Source organism: Crinia signifera, chromosome 3, assembly GCF_055691185.1.
Source record: "Crinia signifera chromosome 3, ASM5569118v1, whole genome shotgun sequence".
Taxonomy (NCBI): domain Eukaryota; kingdom Metazoa; phylum Chordata; class Amphibia; order Anura; family Myobatrachidae; genus Crinia; species Crinia signifera.
Window position 1 is genome coordinate 195593290 of NC_139219.1, and position 20864 is coordinate 195614153.

The following is a 20864-nucleotide window of genomic DNA, read 5'->3' on the forward strand; positions in this document are numbered from 1 at the left end:
ATCCTATGACGGAGATACCTGGCCTCTTCCCTCCCTCCCCCGAACAGCAGTGTTTTCACAAACGGTGGCCATCACCGCCCTCCAACACAGTCTGCTGCCTTAATGCTTCCAACATTGCAGGACCCATTTGGGCTTGTGCAGAACAAGTCTGGAGCATGCACAGATACTGAACATGATCTGTACTTTGTGCATGATATTACAGGTGCAATAGCACCTAAATGACCCCCAAAGTGCATTCTCACACCACTGCTGAACTCTATTCGCATGTTCTTTAAGCCTTGTGGTTGAGGCTGCAAATATTAACTACACAAGGCAGAAAATATTATTACAAGTTTTGCAAATGCACGGTTTAGTATTTTGCATGGGACACATAATTATGACAGGCAAATTAACTTGTGTCTGACTTTAAATCAGCACCTAAGCTCATTATGAACAGTGCTTTGTATATTTGTCACATCACACCACAAATGACAAACAACGCTGGGAACCTATTGTAAAATAATGCAGGCTACAGGATTGTTTTTGTTGCCTGCATGTTTATGATTCTGAATGAAACCTCCTTGGTATTGGAAGCTATAGCACATGCCTGTGTTATTGGATTATAGAGGGTATATTTCCAAAAGGCAATTTTATGCATTTTTATTGATAGAAATGTTATTTATTTAAAATACCTGTTTTAACCATGTATAAACAAGTGCGCCAGAATACCGGAAAACGTCAAGTGTCTGGGGACATTTTGCTTCGACCTGTGGATCACACTGCCTGTATGCAAGCTCTGCATTAGAGGTAGAGTAATTCTTGTCCAAATGATCCCATGAAATAATAAACCATCTACAGATGCATTGTTGAGTCTCTGTCTTTGGAAGGCTGTGCAAAGGGTCTAAGTGCATACTCACCTTCTCTCCCACAACTGGTAGTTGACTCGCTAGTGAAGTGGACAGGACAGGAAGGATTATGCTGGAAATTGGAGAGTGACCAATATGACAGAATTCTCATAAAACCGCTTGTTATGGTGCAATAAGCCTGTGCCCGCCACCATCATAGCAGCATAACAGCAGAGAAAAGGCTACAAAGATCAGAAAGTATGGCTAAGTGTTATTTTAATGGAATACAATGGGGATGTCCTCAGTCACAATATGGACAGCGACCCTGTAGACACCAGAAAGACAGTATCAGTATGGTTAAAATGCTAATGGTTATGATTCTGTAGAATGCAAGTTCTGTGTTGTGGTTTTGTCATATATTACACATTGGTTGACAGGTTTTATGAACATTTTAAAGCATTAAGAATGTGTTGCTGGTACCAGCACAGACAGCAGTATAATAATGTCTTGTTTTATCATTACTATCCAAATTAGAAACATAATAACTACAAATGAAATCACATAGGCTGCAGATGTTTGTATGGAGATCTGTGATGCTGTGTAAAGAGCAGATATCAAATCAGAGGTGTCTAAATATAGTTCATCTATGATGGCAGGTGACTTTATTTAGCAGCTCTTTGATGACAGATTTCTAAATAGAGCTGATGCTTAATCACGGAGGTCTAGAGAATATCCTGTATTGGCCCGGGAATGTATAAATGTCAGTCGATGCTACAGGCAATCAGTTTTGCTATATATAAAACCAGAAGGAAACATGCACCCATTCTGTTTGATGTGTAAGTATAATATTTTTAAACATTGCAAATATGCAGTTGTAGGTGCTCTCATTCTTGATATGTTTTATTTACATTGTTCTAAGCATTACTGCAATAAACTGTACTTAGTAAATGCCATGAATTGGTTTGTCATATATTGAATACTATTGACAAGTTTCCATTTTTTTCAAAAAGCTGTGCAAACAGATATATTGTTGAATTAATTAAATTATCAGACCTACATTTAGGCCTAAGTGCAGTAGGCCTGTGAATATGGATAGCATGGCTTCAACGAGAACCATGATAGTCACCTTTCCCTATAACCACTTCATTCCTCCAATCACTTAAGTTAAACTATTACATGTGATAGCTGTGGGCTGCACCTTTACAGTTTCACGGATCTAGAAAATCTAACTATAGCTGTGTACACACGGGGGCGATAGGGGCTATAATCGCTGGGAATATGGTCGCAGGCGACCATATTGCCAGTGATGGAAGTGTGCCCCGGCGATAAATCGCTGGGTCCGCGCTCCCGTTTTCAGCCCCATTGTAATCGCTGGTCGCGGGAGCTTGCTCCTGCGACCAGCTAATTACCTCTGCGGCATCGCTGGTAGAGGTTCCCTTTCATCAGCGACCATCTCTGGTCGCTGATGAAAAGGAGACACTGAGCAATATATTGCTAGCAATATATGGCTGAGCAATATATCTCCCCCGTGTGTACGGGGCTTATGTGACAAATGCTGTAGATATCAGAGGCACTTTAAAGGCAGCAGCTCATTACTAAACTCCCATATAGTCCTCTGGTATGCCAAAGTTCTAGGGGCCTGATTCAGATCATTACACAACAGTAATACAATGCAAATATAATTCAAAATGCAACAAGATGCAGCTGTAGGAAGAAGATGCCTCCTGCAATCATTTGTGAGCCAAGAGCAGCATCAGATCACCATTGTGATCAGCGCCCATGATGGTTGCAACACTCGGCCAGTCAAAGCTTACTCAGAATGGCCATCGGAACTGGTCAGCTGGGTTCAGGAAGTCCGATGACCCAGACCACTGGGCTTGTCACACCCACAAAATGGCAGTGACATGCCCCCATTTTGTAAACTGGACCCAGTTGCTGCCATGCTGTGGCCCTCAAATGCTGCAGCATATCGATCTTGCTGAATCCATTCTGAACATGTGCGAACCCCAAATATCAGTTTAGCGTACAAATCCAAATCATGCATTAGGCCTGTAAAACACAAAATGCTCAGCCATGACCATTACATTACTTTTATTACGTTTCTTATATAGTGCATACATATTCCGCAGCACTTGACAGAGAATATTTGAGCATTCACATCAGTCCCTGCCCCAGTGGAGCTTTGTTAAGGTTAACCCTTGGAGCTGCAAGCAAACATCCACAAAACAAACATATGGCAGGAAAATGCAGGATGTTTAATAAAGAATATGTGGTACACAGGAACAATGCAGAAAACAACCGGGACAGACTTTAGTGCTCACCAAACATCAATGCAGGTAACAGACTGGGGAGCAAAACATAATGTGAAGTGGTAGGAGTGCAGGACTTTGGCAGAGGTACCGAAACTTTGGCAGGAAATTGGCAGGAATCTTGGAAGAGGTACAGGAATCTTTGGCAAGAACTTGGCAGAGCGGCAGGAACTCAAGAACACTGGTGCAGATGACTTGAAGAACACAGGTGCAAGTAACTGAAGCGTACTGGTACAAATGACTGAAGTACACAGGGGCAGGTAACTGAAGCTGGGGCATAAGACAAGGGCTAAGAGTACTCCCTCCAACACCCAGGACAGACAGACAATGACCAACCCTGAGTGCTGGTATCAGAGGGAATATATAGGCAGCTCAAAGGTGTCCAATATGAGCTAATTGTCTCAAACACCAGGCTGAGATCCCTCAGAGTCTATAGAGAACGTCCAGCAGGTGCCTGATGACCCCTAGTGGTGGGACACAAGAAAAATACAAACAGACATAACAAGCTTACAATCTATATTCCCCTACCACATGTAACATGTACATTCACACACAATTATTCTATGGTTACTTTTGTTGGAAGCCAATTAACCTACCAGTATATTTTTGGATTGTGGGAGGAAACCGGAGTACCTTGAGGAAACCCATGCAAGCACTGGGAGAATATACAAACTCCACACAGTTAGGGCCGGGTGGGGTTCGAGCCCATGACCTCAGCGCTGTGAGGAAGTAATGCTAACCATTACACCATCCGTACTGCCCATGATGTATCACATGTATGTTTTGCTTACTAGATTAGGCACTAGCTATAGCAGGGAATTTTAGGAGGTGCACAAGACTGTTAACTGCTTTATTAGATGGGACACCAAGAAACTGATTCTTAAGAATGAAGCAAAAAACAGCATTTAAACTTAGTTTATCTAGGTCCAAAGCTATTTGCATGTTTTTATTGCTTTGGCCCCAACTAAGAACCGGCCCTAAATAATAGTCTGGCACTAAATAATAGTCTGCAATAGAGAGTGCTCTGCATATGTGACTGGCACCAGGTTTAGTACTGCGTGATAAACGGGACACCAGAGACCAAGCATATGGTTTCAATATTTAGTGAATTTGCCGGGGAGATTGCATGGGAGATTCACAGATATTATTAAATGCCATGGTAAACAGATACAAATTTGGTGGCTGTAAAACACGCTGCTTATATTACACTGGACAGCATGTATGGTACTGCCTATAAGACTGGCACCAGTTTTGGCACTGCATATTAGACTAGAGATGTGCAGGCTCTGATTTACTCTGATTTCAAAGCAGGATCTTATTGATTATCCCAAATCATATGACAGTTGTTGACAGTTGATAGCCAATAAGATCATGCTTTGAAATCAGAGTAAATCAGAGCCTGCACATCTCTATATTAGACTGGACAAAAGGGTGTCGGATGACCCTCTAATCAGGGGCGTAACTATAGCACCGCAGCCCCCGCCACCGCGGGGGGGGGGGGGGCGCTGTGCATGTGGGGGCGCCGGGGGCGCAGGTGCTATAGTTAAACCCCCCCTCAATCCCCCGCAGACTTACCTATCGTGCTGGTCCCGGTGGCTCCGTTCTTCTGCTGAGGACCACCACAAAATGGCCGCCCCCATATAGCACACAGTTCTCTGAAACTGTTTGCTGTATGGGGGCGGCCATTTTCTGGTGGTCCTCAGCAGAAGAACGGAGCCGCCGGGACCAGCGCGATAGGTAAGGCTGTGGGGGATTAAGGGGGGGTTTGCATGGGCGGCGGGGTAGGGGTGCTCGGCGGAGCGGCGGGGTAGGGGTGCTCGGCGGGGCGGCGGGGTAGGGGTGCTCGGCGGGGCGGCGATGGGGGGGGGGCGCCCAAAACGTAGCTACGTCACTGCCTCTAACAGTCTGGATTCCGACGGTTGTTTCTCCGACATCAGAATCCCGACTGCTAAATTCCCGACAGACCCGACTGACAGGGGCTATTTTCCCTTGTGCGGGTCCACGACCCCCATAGAGGGAAAATAGAACCTGTGGCAAGCACAGAGAGCCACTGGTGCGGTTGACCCCATGTTGGACTACCGGCAGTCGGGACTACCGGCAGTCCAACAGCGCCTAAAATGGCAGTTTCATAAGGTAAGAGATGAAGGAGCACTTTGCAGCATAAGCTCTGGGATAGGAAATACTACACTGGTGTTTTAAAGCAGCATAGTGAAGGATTATGGGGGTTATTCAGACCTGAGTGCTATTGTGCAAATTCTCAAGCCTATTAATTATCAAACATCAGAGCCGCTGCACACATACACGGCACCATACCAACAAAGATCAGCAAATCATTTTTCGCAAACCACTTGCAGTATGGTTGACATGAAGTCGCCATCTGTGGGTGGCAACCAGATGTTTCTGTGAGTGTCAGGAGAAATGCAAGCATGCCCAGGCATTTTCAGGAAGGGCATGTAACATCAGCTCTGGCCTCGATCAGCCTGTATCTGCCGCAGAGTTGCACACTTGCACAGACTGGGGAAATCATTTGATGGCGAGTGAGTTGTGAATTGATTTGCAGAACAGCAATCAATTTTCCGCGCTGTTAGGGGCCTCTGTTGCAGACCTGCAGGCAATTTCACATAGCAGCAGTCAGATCTAAATCAAATCTTATGGCTTTTTACTTTCCTAATTTTTAATTGCAGACCCCCCTCAGAAAAAAAATTACAGAATTCGTAAACATTTTGTGGGTAGGCAAATGCAGTATGCTCCCTCTGTTGTTCAATATGTTTACTACATTTTCTGCTTCTTATATTGATTAATTATTAGGTGCAGCTTTTGTATAGGAATAGCATTTTATCATTACAGCTCTAAAGTCCACCATACACCAGCAACCACCAAAAAAAAATATATATATATTTTTTCCCAATTTAAATATTCCTGTCAAGCGCCGGGGGAGGTCTTGCTGTGCCCTTGCTCTCCTGTCAGTTCCGGCGCTGCGGAAGCAGGGACAGCAGCGTCTCCGGCGATCGTCAGGCTGTGCTGGGCGGAAGTGTCGGTACGTTGCTAGGCAACGACCCGAACTTCCACCGCTCAGGGTGCAGCAGCACGGGGAAGCGTCGGGGACGTTGCTAAGCAACGCCCCAAGCTTCTATTCTGATTACGGGTCGCACAGCTATTGGCAATTACGTCACCCCGCCTACAGGCGTGCTTTTTAAGGGGCTTGCTCCAAGACTATGGCGCCGGTTATAGTTCTGTGTGCCGCCTAGTCTCAGAGTGTTACCGGTTCCTGGTTTGCATCCCCGCTACCAGAGTGTCTGTTAGATTGTGTATCCAGCATACAGCATCATCGTGCCAGTGTTTCCGTGCCTGGTCAGGACTCCTGCCTGTCAGCGCTGCTGATCTCTGACTTTCCTCTGTGGACTTCATCTCACAGATAAGTCAGGGGTTCTCCTGCAGCTTATTCTGGATTGCTGTTACATTTATTTATATTCCACCATTGTGTATTGTTACACTGGTATTGCTTATCACATCCTTGTGTATTGTTACACCAGTATTGCTTATTATATCCTTGTGTATTATAACATCTGTACTGCCCAAGGTACTGTCACCCCCTCGGGCCACGTTGGCTCACCTGTCAGTTAGGGGATCAGTGGCCCGCTATTGTCCTTGTTAGTTAGTCTGTCCTCTTGCTCCTGGTCCGTCTCCATGGATACGTTGTCCCACCATAAGACCTGCCTGTAACGGAGTCTGGGCGGACCTAATTCGCCCTTCCAGCCGGGACGGGTACAGGCAAAGCCTAGCCCTGCATGTATCCGTGGACGCTAGGCCAGGGCAATAGAGTTAGGGAGTGGGTCCACTGATACCTTCCTAACAATTCCCCTATCCATCAATATGCACTATACATTAAATATATTTTTAAGTAATTTGCAAATTACTTTCAGCAAATACAGATTTGCCAATATTGAAAGGATTGTCATTTTACTAGTAGAGATCTACAAAACGTGATTATTACCATACACTAGCAATTTACAGTCATGATTGATCTGTGAAAATAAACCTGTTGAAAAACCTTATTTTCCAATTCCAATTGATATTTGGTTTAAAATCTGCGATCTTTGAACCCCATACAGATGTAATTTTATACGATGCAAATTATAGCTGTTGCTTCAGTGCTGATTGGTTGCCATGGGCCACTTCTCCTCTGGCTCACTTCTCCTCCCTTATCACTACTTCATACAGTACATCTACCTCTCTGTTCTCCAACTAGTTGCATGGCATACACATCATGGTATAGATAGGTGTGGCTACTTCTGTACATTGCATATTCACAGTGTTTATACAATCTGAACAAAAATTCATTTTTTTTTCTAGTGTATGGGATAAGTCAGATATTTCAGTCTTGTCTGTTGTTATTTATTAAAGTGCAGCTTTGACACAATTTCTCGGCTCCTGATTGGCCGCTAGGCGGCCAATAGAATTCAGTCTGAGGAGAGGCGCCGAATATGAAACATCTCAACATCTCTCCTCAGCGCGATGCAGAGACAGCGGAAACAGCGGGGACCGGCGACAGCTTCAACATTACCTGGATTACGTCGGATCAAGAGAAGACTTCTTCAGCGCAGGACCAGGTGAGTAGGATTTCCTTCCACAGCTCCAACATGGATTTCTTCGGACCCGGACACCGCCATGGACCTGGAGGACGACACGGACCGTCGACATGGACCTGGAGGACGATGCAGACAGCCTACATGGACCTGGAGGACGACACAGGACATCAGGACCAGGGCTACCTGTGGGATCAAGAAAGGTAAGTATCAGTATGTATGTAATGTGTGTATTAAACTTTTATTTAAAATGGGTGTCAGTGTGTTTTATTTAACTATTTTTTTTACTGTGGCACTACAAGACCCAGCGGGCCCTTTAATGCCCAGCAGGCTGGGACTTGTGGTTCTCCAAGTCCCAGCTTGCTGGGGAGGCTTGCTGGCACTTGTAGTGCCACAGTAAAAAACAATAGTTTGTTCTATTTTTTACACCACTATCAGCTCGATGCCCACCGCCCAGGGGCATCGAGGACAACACCAGGCTTCAGCCTGGTGAGGTAAGTCCTGGAGGGGGGGGACCCCTTTATTGGGGGGTCCCCACTCCCCCAGGGCCCCTGGCCAGGCTGACTGGTCGGTAGGGTTAATGCTTTGGCCGAAAATACAGATTCGTACAAAAAAAGGTGTATTTCTGCCTACGAATACACCTTTTTTCTACGAATCCATTTTGGTAAATGTCCCCCTATATGTTTTTTTATTCATCATTGTATATATTTTTTAGTGACTCGCCTTGAAACATTAAGTAAAAGGTATTTAAGAATGGACAAATAACTCAATCCCCCACACACACACACACACCCACATTAAATCCCCCCTTTGCCAAACAACAAACATTTAACACATACAGGTCTCTCTCAATATCTCCTCAAAATCAAACTCTTCATATCTTCACTGTTGTCTGATTACCACTGCCAAACTTCCCCCACTGCCCCATCTCACCATATCTATATGCCTCCTCTCTTCCATTGCTGTCTCATCTCCCCTGATTCCTCCTTCATACACATCTCATTATACTTTCCATATTGCTCACTCCATATTTATCCTATTACCCCTTGATATTTCTCATTGCCCATCCATAGCTCTCTCCCCCACCCCTGCAGCACACATCTACCCCACCATGTGCTTCTCCTGTAATGTGTACCTCCGCAGGTTGCACACCCTGCCAGCGCTGACCTATGCAGTGCACCAAGCTGGTTGACTCAGATGGTTTCTCTGTGGGCAGGATGTGGATCACGTGGATGTTTCTGTGCAGGGTTTATCATACTACTACACAAGTATTTGCTTTCCAATATATGCATTGGGTCCTTGTATTGCTCACTTCCTACAGTGTAACCTTCGTAGTGCGCCCACCATGGCTGCCTCATCTGGTGCACTTGTGGATGGGATGAAAAATACATGGACCTGAGTATACACTGAAATCACCCATTTTGGGTAATTTCTTTTAGGGTTAATCTATTCCACCCAGGGTAATCCTATGCAAAGTGCCTAAAATGGCTGCCGCACTTGGTACCTTGTCAGGGTGGAGTACACAACCCATGGAAGTTATTATCCAAAATGCTGAACCACTTCCTCATTATGCTTACTGTGTGCTTAAGGGTTTCTTTTGTCTGTAACTTGTCTGTTACTGTACTACCTACATCCTCTGTATTGTGTGCATTGTTGTAATGTCTGTAAAGCGACATGAGTCCTGTTGGACAAAGTGCGCTATATAAAATAGGAATTTGGTACTCACCGTTAATTCCCTTTCTCCAAATCCAAAGGGGACACTGAAGTTACTACGCTGAGGATAGAGTGATGTATTGGAGGAGGAGAGGTAGAGTGTCCCTAGGGACACCTAAGAGCGCTGGATGTATTCTACCTGGTGATTTGGATCACAATTGAAATTATTATAACAGGCGAGACTGCTGCCGCTTTAAAAAGAGGATGTGTGGCCTCTTAAAGATACTAAGAAAAGATATGAAGTGACTTTGTCCCAATATGGGACGCTGTCACTTTAAGAAGCGCAGTCTAGCCCAGATGAATCAGTATTGAACACAGATTATAGTCAAATACGTCTTCCAATTGATGTTGGGATTATGAAGACGAAACCAGGGAAGACCGAGGACGATTTCATAAGAAGATTTGGGAATGACAAGAAATTTGATCTGCTCCTGATGCAGCATGCCGACTCTAAGGGTGAGGAGGCTGGTACAGAAACGAACCTCACTGCCTGGGATTCTGCTGCCGTCAACTGCTGTAACCGCTAGGTGGGGAACTAATGGTTCCATAGGAATCTTCAGTTTGGTAACCAGGTCTTGAGAGATAAAATTCCCGGCTGACCCGGAATCTGCCAAGGCGGTGCTAGCATGGGCACCGGCAGGGGTATCCAAAGATATGGGCAAAACAAAGTCATTTTCTGGAGGAGATTTCACCACTTGACCCAACCTGACTCCTCCTTTACAGGTTAGGCTCGGTCGTTTCCCGAACGCTCGGGACAATTGTTAATGAAATGACTAGGAGCAGCACAATATATGCACAGACGATTGCGCTGCCTACGGGTACGTTCTTCGGGAGTCAGTCGTGATCTACCCACTTGCATTGGTTCTTCACGCGTAGGAGACTCAGAACGAATCTTGGGAGAAACTTTGGGAATTAACTTCTTGTGTTTTTCTAGTCCTCTCTCACGAAGACGTAGATCAATCTTGATACATAGAGATATAAGATCTTCCAATTGGTCAGGAAGATCGCGAGACGCCAGCTCATCTTTGATCCGGTCAGAGACTCCTAACCAGAAGGCAGCTGTGAGGGCTTCATTGTTCCACTGTAATTCAGACGCAAGAGTTTGAAAGTGGATTACATACTGCCCTATGGGACGGGACCCTTGCTTAATCTGGAGGATGTAGGTAGCTGCTGACACGGGTCGACCTGGCAAGTCGAATATGCGGCGGAAGGTCTGGATGAATTGATCATAGTCTGCCAGCAGAGGATCTGCTCTTTCCCATAAGGGTGATACCCACTTCAGGGCAGAACCAGTCAATAACGACACCATGTATGCAATTTTAATTCTGGCCGTAGGAAAGTTCTGAGGGATCAATTCGAACTGAATTTGGCATTGGTTGATAAACCCTCTGCAGGTCTTGGGGTCACCATCGTATTTGGTGGGTGCTGGCAGGTGGAGACGAGAAGGTAGGGCTGGTGTTGCTGATCGTACGGGAGAGGTTGACACAGAAGTCGACAGGGACTGTTGCAGGGTGTCCAACCGGCTGGACACATCCTGTAAGAATTTGATCACCTGCTGCTGAGTGGCTTCTTGGGTCTCCATTCTGGCAGCAACATTTTGAAGAACCGCTGGTCCCACACTTGGGTCTTGAGCCGAGTCCATCGGCCTTGAATATACTGTCAGGTCTGGGGTCTGTTGTGTTCCCGGCCCTGACCGTGGTGGACCAGTGGAGGGCGCTGTGTATCGGAAGGCTGGAGGCCTGATGAATGACATGCACAGAGCCAAAGCCTTGCGTACCAGAGTGTTGGCGGAGACCGTAAACAGAGGCGCGGAGTCTAACCTGCCAGCGGTATTCACCAGGGACCCCCGCAAGGGGATATGGACTTCGCTGCGTCTGACAGGCAGGTCGCGGCCCTCTGCCCTGGTCCTCTGGACGTAGGCTGTGAGTAGTAATGACACTGGAGACACGGGTAGGTGGAATAGTCTCTGGGAGGCACAGTGTGAAAGTATCAACACTGATGTCGACAGCTGGGTCGATGAGATCACTCAACTGCACGGTGGTAATAGCAGGAGGCTTCTGGAGATGGTATGCCAGGTGAGGATGGTAACAGGAGTAATTACTCGACTGCAGAGTGGAATGGCAGGAGTCTTCTGGAGATGACAAACCAGGTAGTAACGGCAGAATCTGCGAGAGGTACACGGGGAGACCGGATAACCAGGAGCCTTTGGAAACAGCTGAACACAGGAGGTACTGAGGTCAGATGAACACATATTCAAGGCGATGACTGAGAGTTAGAGGCCGGAATATATCCCCCTCGCTGAGTACTGATTGGCTAGCTGCAGCAGCACCAATCAGTACAGGGAAAGAGTGAGCATACCTGAGAGGTATGCAGGTGTGTGGGTCAGAGGTTACCCAGGCTTAGCAGCGGGATTGGACCCCCTGGTCAGCTGAGTGCAAGTGTCATGGCGGCACCCATGACGCGCGGAGTCCACCATGCCGGCATGTCGATTACACGGGTCAGCGCTAGCCAAACATGGGACATCTTGCCAGACACTGACAGCAACCAGAGGCCTTACTCTCAACGCTGACCACCGGGAAGGTAATGGACGTGGTCTCAGACGGGGCTGAGACCCACGGTTTGTGACACAATTGTCTGCAGTTATGGTTGACTGTTATGTTTTGTTTACTGTTCTTAACTCTCTCTGTCTCTGTCAGAGATACCCTGGTCTCTTTTCTCCTCTCAGGCACGGTTAACTAAGACTGAGGTCTGAGGGGAGGATAGAGGGGGAGGAGCCATGCCACACTTCAATTTCTTAAAGTGCAGACTCCTCCAATACATATAAATGGATGAAGTGCACTTCACCATGACAATATTGAATAAAAACCACATACACAACAAACAACATAGAACATATAACATATAGTGCTGGCTGTTTGGATTTGAGGCAATTTTAACAGGCTTGGAAATAATATGGCATACTGTTAGTTCCTTGGTGGCATTTTGTATTCCGTTTATAGTTACCAGTCCTTCATACAGTCTGTGGTCTCCAACAGCGATTAAGGGTGGATGAGCCTCCTTGTACAGGTACAATTCTGTGGGTGGCACGTTTCACTCCTCCTTTACCAGTGATGTAACTGGAAGAAATGCTGTCCACTGTATGGATAACCCGGCTGGTGATGCCCTCCTTCTCTGCACGGCGACCGTACATCTCAGCCCACAGCACAGGAGGACGCCGGGCAGAGAAGGAGGGCATCACCAGCCGGGTTATCCCTACAGTGGACAGCATTTCTTCCAGTTACATCACTGGTAAAGGAGGAGTGAAACGTGCCACCCACAGAATTGTACCTGTACAAGGAGGCTCATCCACCCTTAATCGCTGTTGGAGACCACAGACTGTATGAAGGACTGGTAACTATAAACGGAATACAAAATGCCACCAAGGAACTAACACTATGCCATATTATTTCCAAGCCTGTTAAAATTGCCTCAAATCCAAACAGCCAGCACTATATGTTATATGTTCTATGTTGTTTGTTGTGTATGTGGTTTTTATTCAATATTGTCATGGTGAAGTGCACTTCATCCATTTATATGTATAACCTTTTAAAATAAATACACCAAAGTATTTGACTATAATCTGTGTTCAATACTGATTCATCTGGGCTAGACTGCGCTTCTTAAAGTGACAGCGTCCCATATTGGGACAAAGTCACTTCATATCTTTTCTTAGTATCTTTAAGAGGCCACACATCCTCTTTTTAAAGCGGCAGCAGTCTCGCCTGTTATAATAATTTCAATTGTGATCCAAATCACCAGGTAGAATACATCCAGCGCTCTTAGGTGTCCCTAGGGACACTCTACCTCTCCTCCTCCAATACATCACTCTATCCTCAGCGTAGTAACTTCAGTGTCCCCTATGGATTTGGAGAAAGGGAATTAACGGTGAGTACCAAATTCCTATTTTATATAGCGCACTTTCTCCAACAGGACTCATGTCGCTTTACAGACATTACAACAATGCACACAATACAGAGGATGTAGGTAGTACAGTAACAGACAAGTTACAGACAAAAGAAACCCTTGAGCACACAGTAAGCATAATGAGGAAGTGGTTCAGCATTTTGGATAATAACTTCCATGGGTTGTGTACTCCACGCTAAAAAGGTACCAGGTGCGGCAGCCATTTTAGGCACTCTGCATAGGATTACCCTGGGTGGAATAGATTAACCCTAAAAGAAATTACCCAAAATGGGTGATTTCAGTGTATACTCAGGTCCATGTATTTTTCATCCCATCCACAAGTGCACCAGATGAGGCAGCCATGGTGGGCGCACTACGAAGGTTACACTGTAGGAAGTGAGCAATACAAGGACCCAATGCATATATTGGAAAGCAAATACTTGTGTAGTAGTATGATAAACCCTGCACAGAAACATCCACGTGATCCACATCCTGCCCACAGAGAAACCATCTGAGTCAACCAGCTTGGTGCACTGCATAGGTCAGCGCTGGCAGGGTGTGCAACCTGCGGAGGTACACATTACAGGAGAAGCACACCTGGCATACCATCTCCAGAAGCCTCCTGCTATTACCACCGTGCAGTTGAGTGATCTCATCGACCCAGCTGTCGACATCAGTGTTGATACTTTCACACTGTGCCTCCCAGAGACTATTCCACCTACCCGTGTCTCCAGTGTCATTACTACTCACAGCCTACGTCCAGAGGACCAGGGCAGAGGGCCGCGACCTGCCTGTCAGACGCAGCGAAGTCCATATCCCCTTGCGGGGGTCCCTGGTGAATACCGCTGGCAGGTTAGACTCCGCGCCTCTGTTTACAGTCTCCGCCAACACTCTGGTACGCAAGGCTTTGGCTCTGTGCATGTCATTCATCAGGCCTCCAGCCTTCCGATACACAGCGCCCTCCGTTGGTCCACCACGGTCAGGGCCGGGAACACAACAGACCCCAGACCTGACAGTATATTCAAGGCCGATGGACTCGGCTCAAGACCCAAGTGTGGGACCAGCGGTTCTTCAAAATGTTGCTGCCAGAATGGAGACCCAAGAAGCCACTCAGCAGCAGGTGATCAAATTCTTACAGGATGTGTCCAGCCGGTTGGACACCCTGCAACAGTCCCTGTCGACTTCTGTGTCAACCTCTCCCGTACGATCAGCAACACCAGCCCTACCTTCTCGTCTCCACCTGCCAGCACCCACCAATCACGATGGTGACCCCAAGACCTGCAGAGGGTTTATCAAATAATGCCAAATTCAGTTCGAATTGATCCCTCAGAACTTTCCTACGGCCAGAATTAAAATTGCATACATGGTGTCGTTATTGACTGGTTCTGCCCTGAAGTGGGTATCACCCTTATGGGAAAGAGCAGATCCTCTGCTGGCAGACTATGATCAATTCATCCAGACCTTCCGCCGCATATTCGACTTGCCAGGTCGACCCGTGTCAGCAGCTACCTACATCCTCCAGATTAAGCAAGGGTCCCGTCCCATGGGGCAGTATGTAATCCACTTTCAAACTCTTGCGTCTGAATTACAGTGGAACAATGAAGCCCTCACAGCTGCCTTCTGGTTAGGAGTCTCTGACCGGATCAAAGATGAGCTGGCGTCTCGCGATCTTCCTGACCAATTGGAAGATCTTATATCTCTATGTATCAAGATTGATCTACGTCTTCGTGAGAGAGGACTAGAAAAACACAAGAAGTTAATTCCCAAAGTTTCTCCCAAGATTCGTTCTGAGTCTCCTACGCGTGAAGAACCAATGCAAGTGGGTAGATCACGACTGACTCCCGAAGAACGTACCCGTAGGCAGCGCAATCGTCTGTGCATATATTGTGCTGCTCCTAGTCATTTCATTAACAATTGTCCCGAGCGTTCGGGAAACGACCGAGCCTAACCTGTAAAGGAGGAGTCAGGTTGGGTCAAGTGGTGAAATCTCCTCCAGAAAATGACTTTGTTTTGCCCATATCTTTGGATACCCCTGCCGGTACCCATGCTAGCACCGCCTTGGCAGATTCCGGGTCAGCCAGGAATTTTATCTCTCAAGACCTGGTTACCAAACTGAAGATTCCTATGGAACCATTAGTTCCCCACCTAGCGGTTACAGCAGTTGACGGCAGCAGAATCCCAGGCAGTGAGGTTCGTTTCTGTACCAGCCTCCTCACCCTTAGAGTCGGCATGCTGCATCAGGAGCAGATCAAATTTCTTGTCATTCCCAAATCTTCTTATGAAATTGTCCTCGGTCTTCCCTGGTTTCGTCTTCATAATCCCAACATCAATTGGAAGACGCTTCAGATCGAGCAATGGAGTTCTCATTGCCAACAGCAGTGTATCAAGTCAGTGGTACCCACTCGTTCAGCCAATGTAAAAATTCTTCCTGGGCTCCCCGAAGTCTACAGTGAATTCGCTGATGTGTTCTGCGAGCAGTCTGCTGATACTCTTCCTCCTCATCGTGATTGGGACTGTAAAATTGACCTCCTCCCAGGGAAATTCCCTCCTAAAGGTCGAACTTATCCATTGTCCATTCCTGAGACTCAAGCCATGTCTGCATACATACAGGAGAATCTTCAGAAAGGCTTCATCCGGCCCTCCAGTTCCCCAGCAGGCGCAGGTTTCTTTTTTGTAAAGAAAAAAGATGGAGGCCTTCGCCCATGCATCGATTACCGAGGTTTAAACAACATCACAGTCAAGAACAGCTACCCACTTCCTTTAATTACCGAACTTTTCGACCGAGTGAGAGGTATACCTCGATGACATCCTCATCTTTTCCAAAGACTTATCCTCTCATCGAACTCAGGTCAAGGAAGTATTGTCTCGTCTTCGCCGAAACAAACTGTACGGCAAGATTTCCAAATGTACCTTCGAAGTTCCTTACGTGCCCTTCCTGGGTTACATCATTTCTGGTTTTGACTTACGTATGGATCCAGAGAAGTTGGAGGCTATTAACGGGTGGTCACAACCCACTTCCCTCAAAGCAGTCCAACGCTTTATAGGGTTTTCCAACTACTACAGGAAATTCATTCGAGGCTTCTCCACGTTGATTGCACCCATCACCGCACTCACCAAAAAGGGGGCTAATCCAGCCAGCTGGCCTCCAGAAGCCGTCGCAGTTTTCCAGTTTTTAAAACAAGCCTTTGTCACTGCTCCTATACTGTCCCAGCCTGATGTCAACAAACCCTTTTTTCTTGAGGTAGATGCCTCTCATATAGGAGTTGGTGCTGTATTATCCCAAAAGAACAGTGATGAAAAACTCCACCCCTGTGGGTTCTTCTCTCGCAAGTTTCTTCCAGCAGAAAGAAATTACTCTATTGGAGACCAAGAATTACTGGCCATCAAATTATCCCTCGAAGAATGGAGATATCTTTTAGAAGGTGCCAAGTTCCCCGTGACGATCTTCACAGATCATAAAAACCTGTTATACCTCCATTCTGCCCAGTGTATGAATCCTCGACAGGCTCGTTGGTCCTTGTTTTTCTCTCGTTTCTCTTTCAAGTTGTTATACCGTCCAGGTACTCAGAATGTGAAAGCTGATGCTTTATCTCGTTCCATGCAAGAGGATTCTGACCTACAGGAGAATCGGCCCATTCTTGACCCCATCGCCTTTGCTCCCACGCAAGTGTCGCCTGTGCCTCCTCCTGGTAAAATCTTCGTCTCCACTGAACTACGTCAGAAGCTTCTCTCCTGGGCACACAAGTCATTATTCTCTGGGCATCCTAACGCCCAGGGGACATTACAAATTCTTCAGAGATCCTATTGGTGGCCGCAGATTGGCAAGGAGGTGAAGGAGTTTGTGGCTTCATGTCCAGAGTGTGCACAGCACAAAGTGTCCCGACAAGCTCCAGCCGGCCAGCTCCATCCTCTGTCCATTCCATCTCGTCCCTGGACTCACATTTCAATGGACTTTATCTGCGACTTACCCAAATCTCAAGAGTATAATACCATATGGGTAATAGTTGACAGATTTTCCAAGATGGCCCGATTCATTCCATTACCCGGGCTACCGTCCGCCCCCAGTCTGGCTCAGCTGTTTGTACAACATATCTTCAAAAGTCATGGCTTGCCTAATGAAATTGTGTCCGATCGTGGGGTACAATTTGTAGCACGGTTTTGGAGAGCCCTGTCTGATGCATTCCAAATCAAATTAAAGTTTTCTTCAGGCTATCATCCCCAGTCCAACGGTCAGACAGAAAGGGTGAACCAGGATCTAGAGACCTTCCTACGTCTTTATATATCATCCTCTCAAGATGACTGGTCGAGACTCCTCCCATGGGCAGAATTTGCTCATAACTTCAGGTACCACACTACCACTGGTCATTCCCCTTTCTTTATAGTCTATGGACAAAATCCCCGTGCCCCCAATTTTGAAGCTTTACCTGCGATAGAAGTACCTGCAGCCGCAGCAGCCGTTAAACATTTCTCTCAAATCTGGCGAGAGGTTCATTCCAACATCAAGAAAGCTTCAACAAGGTACAAATTCTTTGCAGATCGCAAGAGAAGAGCTGTTCCTGAGTTGCGTCCAGGGGATAGAGTTTGGCTTTCTACCCGAAATCTCAGACTAAGGGTCCCTTCTATGAAATTTGCTCCTAGATTTATTGGTCCTTACACTGTTCTTCAAAAGATCAATCCTGTGGCATATAAGTTGAAGTTACCCAAATCTTTACGCATCCCCAACTCATTCCACATCTCTTTGTTACGCCCTCTCATCCTGAATCGCTTCCATGCTTCTTCACCATCACTACCCAAAGTTCGAACCAGCAGGGGAGTGGAATTCGAGATCAACAAGATTATTGATTCTCGTCGGCGATATGGGCGCCTCCAGTACCTCATTGATTGGAGAGGATATGGTCCTGAGGAGAGGAGTTGGGCCGATGCAGAAGATGTGCATGCCCCCCGTTTACTCAAAGTGTTCCATGAAGAGAACCCGTCCAAGCCTAAAGGGTGTTCGGTGCCCACCCTAAAAGGGGGGGGGGGTACTGTCACAAACCGTGGGTCTCAGCCCCGTCTGAGACCACGTCCATTACCTTCCCGGTGGTCAGCGTTGAGAGTAAGGCCTCTGGTTGCTGTCAGTGTCTGGCAAGATGTCCCATGTTTGGCTAGCGCTGACCCGTGTAATCGACATGCCGGCATGGTGGACTCCGTGCGTCATTGGCGCCGCCATGACACTTGCACTCAGCTGACCAGGGGGTCCAATCCCGCTGCTCAGCCTGGGTAACCTCTGACCCACACACCTGCATACCTCTCAGGTATGCTCACTCTTTCCCTGTACTGATTGGTGCTGCTGCAGCTAGCCAATCAGTACTCAGCGAGGGGGATATATTCCGGCCTCTAACTCTCAGTCATCGCCTTGAATATGTGTTCATCTGACCTCAGTACCTCCTGTGTTCAGCTGTTTCCAAAGGCTCCTGGTTATCCGGTCTCCCCGTGTACCTCTCGCAGATTCTGCCGTTACTACCTGGTTTGTCATCTCCAGAAGACTCCTGCCATTCCACTCTGCAGTCGAGTAATTACTCCTGTTACCATCCTCACCTGGCATATCATCTCCAGAAGCCTCCTGCTATTACCACCGTGCAGTTGAGTGATCTCATCGACCCAGCTGTCGACATCAGTGTTGATACTTTCACACTGTGCCTCCCAGAGACTATTCCACCTACCCGTGTCTCCAGTGTCATTACTACTCACAGCCTACGTCCAGAGGACCAGGGCAGAGGGCCGCGACCTGCCTGTCAGACGCAGCGAAGTCCATATCCCCTTGCGGGGGTCCCTGGTGAATACCGCTGGCAGGTTAGACTCCGCGCCTCTGTTTACAGTCTCCGCCAACACTCTGGTACGCAAGGCTTTGGCTCTGTGCATGTCATTCATCAGGCCTCCAGCCTTCCGATACACAGCGCCCTCCACTGGTCCACCACGGTCAGGGCCGGGAACACAACAGACCCCAGACCTGACAGTATATTCAAGGCCGATGGACTCGGCTCAAGACCCAAGTGTGGGACCAGCGGTTCTTCAAAATGTTGCTGCCAGAATGGAGACCCAAGAAGCCACTCAGCAGCAGGTGATCAAATTCTTACAGGATGTGTCCAGCCGGTTGGACACCCTGCAACAGTCCCTGTCGACTTCTGTGTCAACCTCTCCCGTACGATCAGCAACACCAGCCCTACCTTCTCGTCTCCACCTGCCAGCACCCACCAAATACGATGGTGACCCCAAGACCTGCAGAGGGTTTATCAACCAATGCCAAATTCAGTTCGAATTGATCCCTCAGAACTTTCCTACGGCCAGAATTAAAATTGCATACATGGTGTCGTTATTGACTGGTTCTGCCCTGAAGTGGGTATCACCCTTATGGGAAAGAGCAGATCCTCTGCTGGCAGACTATGATCAATTCATCCAGACCTTCCGCCGCATATTCGACTTGCCAGGTCGACCCGTGTCAGCAGCTACCTACATCCTCCAGATTAAGCAAGGGTCCCGTCCCATGGGGCAGTATGTAATCCACTTTCAAACTCTTGCGTCTGAATTACAGTGGAACAATGAAGCCCTCACAGCTGCCTTCTGGTTAGGAGTCTCTGACCGGATCAAAGATGAGCTGGCGTCTCGCGATCTTCCTGACCAATTGGAAGATCTTATATCTCTATGTATCAAGATTGATCTACGTCTTCGTGAGAGAGGACTAGAAAAACACAAGAAGTTAATTCCCAAAGTTTCTCCCAAGATTCGTTCTGAGTCTCCTACGCGTGAAGAACCAATGCAAGTGGGTAGATCACGACTGACTCCCGAAGAACGTACCCGTAGGCAGCGCAATCGTCTGTGCATATATTGTGCTGCTCCTAGTCATTTCATTAACAATTGTCCCGAGCGTTCGGGAAACGACCGAGCCTAACCTGTAAAGGAGGAGTCAGGTTGGGTCAAGTGGTGAAATCTCCTCCAGAAAATGACTTTGTTTTGCCCATATCTTTGGATACCCCTGCCGGTACCCATGCTAGCACCGCCTTGGCAGATTCCGGGTCAGCCAGGAATTTTATCTCTCAAGACCTGGTTTCCAAACTGAAGATTCCTATGGAACCATTAGTTCCCCACCTAGCGGTTACAGCAGTTGACGGCAGCAGAATCCCAGGCAGTGAGGTTCGTTTCTGTACCAGCCTCCTCACCCTTAGAGTCGGCATGCTGCATCAGGAGCAGATCAAATTTCTTGTCATTCCCAAATCTTCTTATGAAATTGTCCTCGGTCTTCCCTGGTTTCGTCTTCATAATCCCAACATCAATTGGAAGACGCTTCAGATCGAGCAATGGAGTTCTCATTGCCAACAGCAGTGTATCAAGTCAGTGGTACCCACTCGTTCAGCCAATGTAAAAATTCTTCCTGGGCTCCCCGAAGTCTACAGTGAATTCGCTGATGTGTTCTGCGAGCAGTCTGCTGATACTCTTCCTCCTCATCGTGATTG

At 47.2% G+C, this 20864-nt stretch overlaps 1 long non-coding RNA gene across 1 annotated transcript in view; it reads right to left on the minus strand.

Moving 5' to 3' along the window:
* Window positions 1-20864, minus strand: part of LOC146064095 (uncharacterized) — a 157713-nt gene that overhangs the window by 71469 nt on the left and 65380 nt on the right. The window contains exon 2 of the long non-coding RNA XR_014471747.1: window positions 7698-7905. This is a non-coding gene — a long non-coding RNA (uncharacterized LOC146064095). The remainder of the gene's footprint in view (window positions 1-7697; window positions 7906-20864) is intronic.